The following is a 14,521-nucleotide window of genomic DNA, read 5'->3' as shown; positions in this document are numbered from 1 at the left end:
TCAGAAGCAATACCACTACGTAAGAGCGAAGGGACTAGATTCAGAGCACAAGTGGAGTCATTGGCTTTATATAAAAGTTCATCTACTGTAAGGAAAGGAAAGGCAAAATATATGGACAGATCCCGATAAGTTGTGGCATGTGCATGTGGAAGTGTATGGAGAGTCTCTATGGCTTCAACCTTAGAGTCAGTGAAATGCGAAGCAAGTCATCAGTTGAGAGTAAATGTCGGGAAAGAGGTGTTTATTTGTGGAAAGTGAAGATAGATTCAGTCACTTTGGAAAATTGAAGACTGAATTAAGCAAGAACATTTAGGAAGATAAGAAGAAAACACTAAAGAGTCACTTGAAATTTGTGTTCATGAATAAAAAAGAGAAATCACTCAATACAGTTGCTAATTTTTTAACCCCCAACCACATACATCTGGGTAGAGGAATCAAGTAGGTTTTGAGATGAATTTAATCAGGAAAAAAGTGAGGTTTACAGTATGCAATGAAATGACAATATCATTCCCTATCATCACTATAATAAAAAAATGAATAAGATGAAACACTACAGTTCTTCCTGAGGACAGAGAATTGTTTTAGGTTGTAGTCTGCTCTAATTATCTGTGACTATATAACAAATAACACAAAACTTATTAGTGTAAAATAATTATTTTATTGTGCACTTGGATTCTGTGGGTCAATAATTTGGACAAGGTAGAGAAGGGTCAGCCCTTCTCAATGTAGGGGGCCTCATCTGAGGTAACCCCAGTGGCTGAGGGTGACTTGAGTGCCTGGAGGTTAAACATCTGGGGCTGGGGAACCCCTTCCACAATGACTGGTATCAAGTCTGGCATCCCTGAAGGGCAGTCTCAGACAGGATGGGATATTGAACAAAACAACTAAATGTGGCCTCTCCTGCATGGTGGTCTCAGAGTAGTTGTACTTCTTATGGTGGCATCTCAAGGCTCTGGGAAAAAATGGTACAAAAAAGAAAGGCAAAAGTTGGAAGGTTGATCATGGTCTATTGGCTGTGTACCAATCACTAAGGCCAGACTAAATTCAGGAGAAGGGCAATAGGAGTGCACTTTTTGATTAAAGAGTGGCAGGCTGACGTTGCAGAAGAGCTCGCGGAATGGGAGCTACTATTGTGGCTACCTTGTAAAATGAAGTCTGCCACCCAGTCATCCAGTGAGTAAGCTAGAAAGATACGAGATACATTCTAGAGATACTTGATATACAGGTCTTGAAAAGAGATTATTCTAATGCAAATGACTACAATTTATTTTCGTGTTGAACATAAATCTAGGATTGAGGACATTAGAAGTTGAAAGGACCAAGAAGCCTGAAAAAGGATTTACCCTGTAGAATTTGAAATCATCGAAAATTATAACAAGAGTTGTGATGGCCATAGACACATTGAATGACATATTAGCAAATGGGAGAAACTGACCTGGACGTCTGCAAATGAATGGAAAAAGAAGAGTAACGGCAAAAGTCAGATTTGTTGAGTTGCTGGGCCTTGGAGACCACTGAAGGTCTGCGCTCTTTTACTTTGGTTTGGATAGGAAGCTATTGGAGGTTTGACAGAGAAGTGAAATGACCCGACGTACAGATACACAGCATCAGTCTGCGTGGGGGGATCATTAGCGCTACTGCTAACCATTTTTTCCCTCATAAAGGAATCAGGAAGGCCCAAGATTTCCAGATCTTTGCGTGGGACCCTCATTCCTTTATGGTTCTGTACATCTCCTTATCTGACCAATTTTTTCATTTCTCCGAACTTCCTATACCCGTGTTCTCTGGACATTAGTCATTCATCCCCAAGATTCACTGCTTACAAAATCTCTTCTCCAAATATTCTGTTTACCTTTCAGTTCTAATGAAAACTGGTCCTCAGCACACCACTTCCCTGAAACCCTCCTGGAGGCTATTTATTCTTCTGCTCTTCTTCCTATTCGACCGAAAAGTCGTCTTACAGAGGTTACCCTTGATCCTCATGGGATCTCACAGATTTTTTTTTTTATCTTATGCAATAAACGTGTTACTTTTTATATTAAAAAATAATAAAATACAGTATAGGGTATTTTACCATTCAACTTGTTCATTATCTGTCTCCCCTGAATAGTAAGCCCCAAAGAATGAGCATTTTCATTGCTCCATTCACTGCTTTTCCCCAGAACTTTAAACAGCACCTGGCCCGGAGTAGGCGCTCAATGAATATATGTGGAATTAATAACGAACGGACTTACGGTGTTTCCCAAATTGGTTGTAATCTGTTGGAGAGTCATTATATCAGCTTAATGTGCTGTGACAAGCATTTATCTTTGGTTAAGAAGAAGAAAAGAGAAAAGAATAGGTAATATCAGAAGTTGCTGTACATTCCAAAGTGCTAGTATGTCATGTTTTTGTTTCAGTTTAATATATATGTATAATAGGTCATGATGTAAATGTATTTCTAAATTATGGGCCACACTCAATATTCTTATAAAAACACTATCTGGAAACTTCTTTGGACCAATGTCTCAAGCAGATGATGGTGGTGCCATTGACGATCTACTTATGCAGAAGCAGCTGGGAGAACTCACAGAAGCACAGGTAGCTGCTTCTCTTGATCCTGCTGGGAGCAGTACCAGGGAGGCGCCAGACGCCAGGGATGAGGGAACTGGGTGCTACTTCTTAGGCACTTCTGTTTCCCTAAGCATGAACTAGCACAGTGTTTAGCACACAGTGGGCTTGACAGTGGCTAAAATTCTTGCATGATTATGCCAAGGAATTAGAAATTTTCTCCTAAATTGGTATTGCCACAGAGCCTGTTTTACTTAGGGTTATTAAACGCATCAGAATTCTTCCCATCATAACCGTTGATGTAAAAGGACCTTATTATGACACCATGAAGTTTAGTTGAAGCTGTTTCTTAACCATGCTCATTTTGGTGATAAACAGTCATCACCGTGGGCAGAGACTTGCCAATGATGTGAACATACCGCTGTGCTTAGACACTTAGAGATGGAAGACTTGGAGTCTAGTTCAGTCCCTCCCTCTCACCTGCTAGATCACTTCTCCCTGGCCCTCCTGCATCTTCCTCTTTGATGAGATGAGGAAGTTAGACTGATTGTTTCTTAACATCTCTTCCACTTTTTCTGTTTAATCAGAATTGTTTATTTGACATGTTCTGTATGTCAACTCATCTAGATTTTTGGCATATTGGAAGAACTGAATCTAGTTGGCACGTTCACCATTGTCTAAAGAGCCCATAGTAGGCATTTTTCACACATTGATGGATTTTGTGATCTGGAATTCCCATAGCAAGACAAGTCTTAGCTTTGGGCTGCTTTTAGCTTGAATATCATAATGTCCATATTGTTATGTATGTTATTCTTTAGTTTTAATTTCTTTACCTGTTTATTTCCTTGTTTGTATCTCTTTTGTAGCTTTCACACGGGCCTACTAGGTCAGGGCTTTATACTGAATCGAGACATTCTCTCACTAACTGGGTTTGCTAGACCTTTTGAAAAAGGTAAATAAGGAAGGAATAGTAGCATAACAGTAAGAAGATGAATTTTATGCCAAGCATTTGAGGTAGAATTGATGGTATATACTTGTCATTGTATAGGGCTGACGTTACTAGTGATTTTTTTGACTCCTTAAGATTCTGAACTGTCTTTGGAATCCACCTCTGTCTCTTGCACTTTTTATTACTAATGTGCTTCCTCAAGGGGTTGCTCGAGTTTAGAAATAAGAAAGAATATCTCTGTGTAACAATATTCCTCAAGGTTGAAAAACATATGGACCCATTTTGATGATCTTGCTTATCTCAAGGGTAGCTGCTATGCTAGTGTAGACTTTTAAATGGAAAGATCTGTAAATATGCCTTGTGCTGTGCACGGATATGTTCCCCTGGATTTATACCTCTTGAGTCAGTGAATGTGGATTGACTATTTAAGCAGAGAGGGAAATGAGAGTGGCATCAATTTATCCAGCACATAGTGGAATCATGAATATGTCAAGTACTTCCACGTTTCCAGCTTGGACATCTAGGCCATCCTCAAATTCATGTCTGTTGAAACAAGCTAAACAGTCCTCATGAGTTGAAGTTGACTTGGCTGTCGTGTCAGAGTGCTCTGAGAAACACCATTCCTGGTGCAAGGTGGCTTTCTTTGCTCACCAGAAGGGGATTTATTGTAGTGCTGCATTAAAGTAAAGGCTGCGATCAAAACTCTGGAGCCTGAAGGGTGGAAATGCAGCAGGTTTGTGGCATTGCTTTTCTGAAGAAAAACAAGTCCCTGCATATAAAATTCATTTAAAGACTAGAGATTTACTTCCTAGATTCAATTATCTTTCAAGCCAGTATTTTCATCTAAATTTCAACCCAATTATCTAACAAAAAAAATTGGCAGAGAAAGATGAGAAATACTCTATATTTATTTGAGGGTCCCAGAGGCCACTCTCAGCTTTCCCAGAATTGAGAAATTCTTGTGCAGTGATCGCCACCTGCATTCCTGGAACACTGTGGCTTACGTACCCATCAAATATCTACGTTTTGTAGTTTGGGGTTTCTTTATTAATGATTGAGCAATGCCCTCATCCAGACCAAGCAAAGACTCTGATGTTCAACACTTGACTTCTGGATATCACTGAGTTCCCTTAATAAATCAACCTCAGTACAACCCTGAACTTGAATTTAATATAAAGAAGATGCTGCCTCGTTCCCCGCTGCTTCCTCACACTGACCTAGCCTCAGTAGGAAAAGGACATGTTCAGGTCAGGGATATATATTTTCAGTGATTGTTGCCATTTTAAAGGTAACATTCTAAATGAAATATTTTATTTAATAGTATAAATCAATATAGTATTAGTTAAGAATATTTACTAATAGCTTTTGAGGTGACATAGGAAAAAGCACAGTTGGAGTATAACCATATTAAAACTTCCAAGGAGGAAGGAAAAGGAGATAATTTTACTAGAAAGAACTGGGTACAAAGTGAAGCTACTTTTTTTAGCAAGAAAAAAAATTTTTTTAAAGGATAGGGAAAGTGAGAGATTCTTTTCATCAAATGAAAAGCAAATGTGATGACAAAAAAAGACCAATGCAAGCGCCTAACTTGTAGACTTGGGGCGAGACTGTGAGGAGCATGATGAGCGCTCACTCTGACACTTAGCCGTGAACTGACGATTCACTCTGCAGCTCCGTCACCTTCCTCCTCCTTTCCCCTGCCGGGCACGGGGCAAGGCAACTTGACATCACCATGTTTTCATGATTCTTAGAGATCTACAAGTAATTTCTCAATAATTCTTTTTTGAATGAATGACTCGTAATTTTACAGGCTTACAGCAAAGGTCAGGGTTATTTTTAAGAGAACTGGATATAAATCTGAGTGTGAATTGTACGTGGTCTTTTATAAATTTTAGAACAATGGCAAGTGATTGGGTAGCAAGGAGGTTTGGGATTTCCAAATTTGAGAGTTTAGCCCAACAGTTGTGACTTTTCGTTCTTGGAGCTGTTTTTTGGGTTTAAAAAGATTCTAATGTCCCTTCAATCATGAAAATGAATTCATTATTGGCCAGGAAGTAAGGAAAGCCAGCTGTTTCTGTTAAATAAGTAAAATCATCAGACCCATATCAAGGATATGTGTTGCCAGGATCAGAATATGGATTTGTTAAGTTTTCCTTTCAGGCTCCCAGACTAGGCCAGCTGATGGAGCCCCACAAGCTTACTGGGATGTTCTGGCTACTGTAGGGCCTGAGACTGTTTTAGTCAGCAAGACGTCTGGTTGCCCTCTCATGCTTCCAGCCATCTCTTAGCTTTAATTTCACATGACAAGTTTCCATAAAGAGTTAGTCTAAAGATGAATTACTATGAATTAATTTTTCTTTAAGTTTTAAAACTGCCACACCTTTGCCATTCCGGAGTGTCATCTTAAAATATAATGAAAGATAGAAACTAAACTTGAGATGAACTCAGTGTGTTTTATAGCCTGGGTGGCTCTGCTACAGTCAACTGATTTACCCACATACTTTCCTCATTTTCTGGAAGTATTTGCAGAAATGTGATTCTACATCACACTAACTTTCTCTTCTGTAGACAAGTTAAACTAATGCAAAGGGCTCGAGGCCTTGAGGGTTTATGGTTGCCAGGGATAATAGAGTCAGATTGCCAAAAGACTGAATTACAGGAGTATCAGTCATTCTACTGTATCCCAAAGTCATACTCTTTATCTTGTGGGTCAAGAAATTTTCTTCTGAAGGTACAGTAGCAAAACCAAATTCTCAATGAAAGAATCTCGTTAATTAAGTTGACAGGAGAGAAATCTGCCAGCCATCTGAGGCATATCTATGTCCTGCTGAGTGTCTCAGTATCTTATTAGAGGTGATACAGCACCCCAATGCCCGGTTGGATCAAACGTCTGGCCCTGAAGTCCTTCACTGCCCAACTTTTCGTAGCCATTCTTTTTCAAATAAAATGAATCTTACTCTCGACCACCTCCCCCCGGGCCATCAGTGGAGCTGAGGGCAGTCTGCATTGCCCACCTGATTTTGAAAACCACCTGACACCTGAACATCTGCTGCCATTAGTCTGCCTGCCATCGTGGCATCGCCAATTCACAATGTCCTTAATACCTACGCATTGCCTCTCCTTTCAGAGGCCGTCTGGTGCCAGGATTCATTTCACCTACCTCATAGTCCTAGAATCTGCTTTCTTTCGTATCTAGTATCTATCTAAGCTATTGTGATATATCTGTCTTGAGAAATAGCCTAAAAAAATTTCTCAAAAATACACATTTTTACCATTATCCTCAGTAAAACTTAAGGCTGGCATTAAAAGAGGCTAATGTTCTCTATGAAGCAAATAGAAAAATTATCTCATTGGTGAGTTCCATAACCCCATAATCATTTTTAGGTCATGGTGGCTATTTTCTTCCTTGTACCTAGTTTAAGCTAAAAGCAGTTTGATATAAAATTATTGCCTTACAGTCAGACTTTCCAAATATATAGATATAAGAGGCTGCCTGTCCTTGTTTTGTGCCATGGTGCCTTTGCTTTTCCAGCCCAAAATAGCACTGGCGCTCATTTCTGGCACCTTACACTGCAGGCTTCTGTCTAATTTGCTGTCCACACTCACCCTGAAGTCCTTTTCAGCACTGCTGCTTTCCAAGTATTTCCTTCTCATTGAGTATCTGTGCCTTACTTTCAAAAGACCTATTCATCTTTCATTTTTCAGGGTGACACACATCCTTCTGTTCACCTCTCTTCTCTCTGGAAACCCTATTTTCTTTCTGGTTGGGGGTAGAAATTGTGTGTGTTTTTCCTAATTCGTTTTTCCCCTTATTATAAGAGTAATACAGAATCATTATAGCAAAACATATAATGAAAAAGAAAGTATAAAACCACCCTTCGGACACAAATATGGATTGAAAATTTCATGTCTATTCTTTGATGACATCAAGACATACTTAGATAAATATATAAATACGTAAAGATAGAAACTAAAACTGAGATGACTGTATATGCCATTGTGCAGCCTGCTTTTTAATGATAAGTCAAAACGTCCAGAAGTGTAAAAATTACACCTCTCTGTATATTTTTACTTATAGGTTAGCACATGTGTGAATATTGCTCAGATGAAGAAATAGAACTTTACTAACATCCCAGAACCCTCCTGAGTATCATTTCCTAATCACAACTCTTTCCTCTCTGATGACCAGTAGCCTGACTTTTATGATAACCAACTCTTTTTTTTTTAAGTCAGTATTTTATTTTTTTTATTTTTTTTTTTCTTTTTTTTTTTATTAGATCATAATTGTGTACATTAATTCTCTCGTAGGATACAGTGTGTTACTTCTACATGCAGTTTGGAAAACTCTCATCCAGGTGGCCAACATAGCCATCATGTCTTTTTCATAATTGTTATGCTAAGACATTTATATTCAACCTTTAGACAAATTCACCTGTACCCAAATAGAATAAACTATAGGCATGATCCCCACAATATCATTCTCTTCACCCATCCTCCCCCGCCCCTCCCCCTCCCCCCTCTTCTTTCCCCTTAGTCTTGCCTCCTTCATATTTACATGGATGGAGCTGGAAAATGTCCTCCTTAGCAAAGTGTCTCAAGAATGGAAGAAAAAGTATCCAATGTACTCAACACTATTATGAAACTAATTGTTAGCTATCTTAGGAAAGCTACAATCCAAATGGAGCCCTAGACTACGGGGTATGATAACCAACTCTTCTTTACGATTTTAGCCCCCATGTCATTATGTACATACATACATATTATTATATTACCTTGATAAATGAAATATTTTATCATTGTAAAGTGGTTTTAACCATAGAAATGATTTTTTGTTGTAATATCTATTTTATGATATTAATATAGATTTCCCAGAATATGTTGTTGATATTTGTCAAGTACACGTTTTTCAATTATTTTTTATCAAGTACGTGTTTTTGTGTAATTTTTTGTGAATCTGTTTTGTTAGATTTTTCATATACATCTTATAGATTGTTTATAATTGAATATGGAGATTTATCCAGGCTTATGATTTTCATTGCCTATTGGAAGAATTCAGTATCTTTCGTTCCTTCATTATTACTTTGGGTATTATTGACTTTAAATCTGCCATAATTATCTTTTATTTCTAGTTATGTACATGTCTATATGGCATTGTTTCTTATTGTTAATTTTTTTTGTCTTCAAACAATATATTTTATCATTCTATTTTTCGCTTTTGAAAGTTTAAAAGTTAAAAGTTGGGCTTTTGATTTTGTGATTTGACAAATTACAATCTGCATACCTAATCTACCAAAATTTGAAATTGATCAAAAACTTTATTTTCTTTCATATATAATTAAGAAGTTAGATCCTTTGAACTCCATCTGTACTTCCGCCTAACTTAATGTGCTATTTTGTCTCTAACTTTAATTCTTATGTTATTTTTTAACCTCACTAGGTCTTTTAAAATATATATATACATATATATATATATATAGTTCATGGTCTTTTACATTTTCTCTCACACACACTACTTTTTTGTTATTATTTATTTTCGCATCTCAGGTCTATTATATGAGTTCACCTTCTTCTTTCTAAAGAACTTTATTTAGTTCCTTAAGAGATGCTCTGCTGGCGAAACCCCCCCCCTCTTTTTTTTTTTTGTCTGTTTGTTTTTGTTGTTTGTTTTATTGAAATGTCTTTTGGTCTTCATACATACTTAAGAGTTATTCTTGCTGGGTATAGAATTCTTTCACGTGATTCTCTATCATCTTTATTCTATTGCATTTTTCACTGAGTGCTGTTAAGATTCTTTGTTTTGGGTTTTCTGTAATTTTGCTATAAAATACCTAGATGGAGCTTTGGTTTCTGTATTTATTTTGTTTCTTTTGCATGCATCTCAGGTCAGATTCATTGGCTCGCTTAATTACATAGTTTATTTTCTTTATAAATTCTAAAAAACTATCAGCTTTATCTGTTCATATATTATTTGTATCTTGCTTTTTCTCTTTTCTTCTGGACTCTAATCAAACCTGTATCATAACTCCCATCTCTCTGACACTTCTTTTGTATTTTCCTTTTGAGCTGCATTCTGAATAATTTCTTCTCTTGACTAGAACACTCTACTAATTTTCTCTTTTGCTGTACCTAGGCTGTTGCTAAACTTATCCATCAAATTTTAATATCTATTAATAGATTTTTTTTATCTTTACAAGTTTAATTTAGTTCTTTTGTGTATCTCTTATGTCTAAATGTGTCCCTATTATTTAAACATACGTTCAACTTTATGTATTCCTTTAATAAAATAAGCATAGATTTCTAATATTTTTATAATTATTCTATTGGAAGTTTTTATGGCTTTGCTGCTGTTTGTCATTTGTGCAGATCTTTGGTCGATAACCTTTATTCTTGTGTACCTGATTATCTATGAGTATGTAATAGTCAATAGCCTTGAAAAAAATGTAAGGATGTTTTCCTGTTCCTATGACAGTGCTGCCTTTTCCAAAGGGGCTCTCTATATTAGTCTAGAACTTGGAGACACTACTAACTGGAAAGCATCTCTGTCTAGTTCACATCTTCAGGTTCTCATCCAACTGTGTAAATGTATGCAAAGACCCATCTATAAATATAACTTTTTAAATATTTTTTTTACTTTTAACGTCTCCTCTCCTACTCTGATCTGCACAGAGATGAGTTTCTCTAAAATGCTCTTTGATTGGGAGTGAGGGATGAAAAACAGTCCTAGTGTGTCGTTGCATTGAAGTTGTGGCCTTTGAGATCCCAACTTGAAGTGGACAAGGTGCCTCAATAAGACTTCTTATGTCAGGCAACCCTTTGGAACTAAATTCCTAAATATCACTTTCAATGGCTAGGTAGGTACTATTTTAGCCCCTGTTTTTAAGCCATCATGGTTTGAGTATTTTTAGATATATATGTGTGTTACATATTAATATTATGCTCAATTTTTGTCTTTATGTAATTTCCCAAGTGATAATGTACAATTTTGATCCAAAAGATAATATTCAAGTGCAAATTTTTCAAGCTTAGTTTTACTGTAGACCAATTATGACTTTTATTTGGATACCTTGAGATCTCTCTCTTAAAAGAAAAGTTTTACAACTGTGAGAAATTTAATCTGAATGTGGAACAACATATTTCAAAATATGCAGTAGAATGTCTTTATCCAAATTTTGATGCTGCAGCTTCACCAGTGTGGAGTGTGTATTATGTAGGTGTTTCCCTTGCAGTGACTCACTTTTCATACCCATGATCAGAATGTTGAGAGGATGCAAATCCCTATGTTACTAGATTATATTTCTGGCAATCTTATTCTTCAATTAGATATGTATTATGAGTGAAAACAGAAATAATGTTCATAGTGACTCTTAAAACTTATTATTCAAAAATATCATTTTTTGAAGTACTATGGGCTGGAATTTGATTAAACCAGATTGATAGAAAACACAACGAAGCATCTAGGCAGACTAGATTCAACAGTTTGATGACTTTAAGATATACAGGATCGTAAAGCAGTTGAAGACAGCTTAGAGCAGTCACGTACATTCCATATCAAAAATTTCTGTACACAAATACCTCAGGAGGCAGGCTGCTTACCTGGATACAGGACAATAGGAAAGGATGTAATTTGTACACTGGAGAATATACACATTGAATAAAAATATTCAAATTTAATGTTTATAAATCTATAACCTGTATACGATACTTCTGCAGATTCTGTGGTCAAGGAGCCAGGGAGCCAGAGAGCCAGGAAGATTGACAATGTATATTTAATAACAGCCATAATGTGCCAGAGATGGACATTAATTGACTGAAACCTTACAACAATCCAACATATGGGAACAGTTATTATAAATCGGGAAAATAGTACACAAAGAATTTTAATAATTGGCTGAAAGTCGTATCAAATAGTAGGTGATGGAGCTAAAATACAAACACAAGGGCTTGGGCTGTATTTAAGGTCTCCATGCTGAGTGTGTTGTGTTTCTATATCTGCACAAGTAGTTAATGATTTAGACTAATTAAAGTTCTATAAACAAAACTTAAACTGTCTACCACATTCTCTAAACACAGAGACATGTTTCTCATCACATAAAAGAGAAAAAGTTTATGTATATATAACTTATTTTACATAAGATAATACATTATTATTAATATATACACACACATATATTTGAATACATAATTAGTCCAATGTATGTTAAAATTTATCATAAAGCAGATCTCCTTTATCCACTATTCAAAACAACTTAGAGGACTTGCTTCAGCAGTACATATGCTAAAATTGGAACAGTACAGGGAGGATTAGCATGGATGCAAGGAGGACATGCAAATTCATGAAGAGTTCTGTGTATTTTATGAAAAATAAACCTAAGGCATGAAACTATAAAAATTATAGAAGGAAGTGTTTGAAAAACTCATAGATATAAGCCTAGGGAACGAATTTATAAAGAAGACCATAAAAGCAATCACAGCAACAACAGAAACAAATGGGACCTTCTCAATCAGGAAATTTCTACACAACCAACAACATAAGCAATAGAGTAAATAGACAACATAACAGAATGGTAGAAAATATTTACATTCTATACATCCAATAACGAACCAATAACCAGAATCTACAAAGAACCCAAGCAAATCAGCAAGAAAAAAATCAAACCATCCCACTTCGCAAATGAAGATAGTCTAATGACCAACAAACACATGAAAAAAATGCTCAAAATCTCTAATCATTAGGGAATTTCAAATCAATACTACAGTTGAGATATCACCTACCACCAGTGAGCATGGCTCTTACCAAAAAGTCCCAAAGCAACAGACACGGGCATGACGTGCAGAGAAAGGAACACTCATTCATTGTTGGGGACTGCAAACTAGTATAAGCACTATGGAAATTACCGTGGAGATACCTCAAAGAACTGAAAGTAGACTTACCATTTGATCCCGCAATCCCACTACTGGGTATTTACCCAAAGGAAAAAAAGACATCTTGTAAAAAAGGACACTTGCACTCAAATGTTTATAACTAGTAGCAGCACAATTCGCAGGTGTAAAGATGTGGAAACACCTCAAACACTCATCAATACATGAGTAGATTAATAAAATGTAGCATATATGTGAATACCGTAGAATACTACACAGTTGTTAAAAAGAAAAATGGGGATCTAGTATCTTTTGTAACCACCTGGATGGAACTAGAGACCATTTGTCCAAGTATTGCAGGCATGGAAAAATAAACACCATGTGTACTCAATACTTAAACTAGTCAATCAACACTTCTCTGCACATGAAGAAGTAAAACTCAGTGGGAACCAAGTGGGTGAGAGGAGGAAGAGAGGTGGAGTTAATTCACATTGAACTGGTACAATACAGTACCACACCCACAATACATTCTGGGTGAACGGCACACTTATAACTTTGACTCAAAATGTACAAAAGCAAATTATGCAACCAAAATATGTCTACTTCTGAAATGTTCAGAAATAAAATTAGAAAAATAAACAATTTGGATATTGAAAAGTCAGAACAACCATGAGAAAAAGAGCAAATAAAATCACAAAAAGAAAAATTCACTTCACTATAACTAAGCAACATCACCGTAAGTTTTTGTCAACAATGTACACGCCATGGATGTTGCTTAAATCAAAAAAAAGGAATGTGTTTGAATGAAAATATTCATAGTGAAATGGTAGCCTTTCCTCTCCTTAAATGAACAGTGAAAGTAGGGCACAGCAATAAAAAGTTATCTGAATATGAATATACATCATAAGTAGCAATTGAATCAGCATGAATTTTATGTAATTACAACTAATTCTTTCACCATCCATTAAATGAAGAATTTCTTCTAAGTCAAGAAAATTAAATAGGAATATTTATATCATAAATTATTCTTCCTGTATCTTTTACATATCTCCAAGTAATAATGTTAAAAATATTTTAAGACTCAACAAATGAGTTTTATACAGTATCTTGCTATCTATGCATATGCTTTGCTATTGCAAATAATTTTATTACCATGTGAATATATTAGATCATCTTAGCTAATTACTTCATAAAATTACATCTGTGCCCTAATGTCTGTCCTTGTACCATTTATTTCAGCATATTCTTCATTGTGTACTGCATGGACTTTTTTCAATATTTATTTAAGGCATATAAAAGCAATCCTACCTGTATGATAATTTTGACTCAACTATGTCAGCTTAAAAGATCGGTAAGAACAGGAGCTATGGCTAAGGTAGGCAGCAGTGAGCAGAAAGTCAACTTTCAAGGAATCACAAAAATACACGCATTATGGTTGGTGAATAAAAATCGTAAGTAAATGGACAATGTTGGAATGATGACAATAGTATTTGAAATTCCCATATTGTGCATCTTATTGCAAATAATGGAGCTAACCTTACACTCATATTAAAGGTATCCAGAAAAATCTTACCATGGGAAAAGATATGGAAATTTGTCTGCAGGATTTAAGCAAAATCTTACTTGTAAATTACCTAATTGTTTCTCCTACCTCTGAAGTTCCCCTATTCAAGTTATAGTATATATATTATGACAAATTACCTGTGCATTACATCATATTTTTAATTTTAACATTTTTTTATTTCTGCTGCATTATCATTGGTAATTATCTTCTGAAACTGTAGCCACATACATGTACCTTAGCTATTCTTCCTGTTTTTCTTTATCTGTGCTGAACCTTTATATGACATAAAGACTTTCTCATCTAAAAGAATTATTTTTAATGCAATCACCCTGAAGTAATTGCTTTAAGATTGAATTTAACCTATGGCAAAGTAGGGAATCTTTGATGTGTTTGTAGTTTACATAATTATGAAGTTAATGATAACTGTCAAGTTATAAACACACATTTATATGAAAACATTACTAATACAAATGTATTTCCCTTAAACACATGGTCACAATTCATTTAAAGCTTATCATCTCTGTTTAAATATATCATAATTTTTGTTAAATATTACACAGGTGGTGATGTCATGAATTTACATAGGAATTGGGTTAAAT

The 14,521-nt window shown here is 35.7% G+C and overlaps 1 protein-coding gene and 1 non-coding gene across 2 annotated transcripts in view; both read left to right on the top strand.

Moving 5' to 3' along the window:
* The window catches only part of PTCHD4 (patched domain containing 4), a 210,924-nt gene that overhangs the window by 64,406 nt on the left and 131,997 nt on the right, over positions 1-14,521 (top strand). The gene's annotated exons all lie outside the window — the stretch shown is intronic.
* On the top strand, positions 11,751-11,852 carry LOC111725121. Its single transcript, XR_002773263.1, has one exon. It is a non-coding gene; the product is annotated as a U6 spliceosomal RNA (small nuclear RNA).

Source organism: Otolemur garnettii, unplaced genomic scaffold, assembly GCF_000181295.1.
Source record: "Otolemur garnettii isolate 467f Iridium unplaced genomic scaffold, OtoGar3 scaffold00031, whole genome shotgun sequence".
Lineage (NCBI taxonomy): Eukaryota > Metazoa > Chordata > Mammalia > Primates > Galagidae > Otolemur > Otolemur garnettii.
This window is presented reverse-complemented; position numbering and strand designations above follow the sequence as displayed.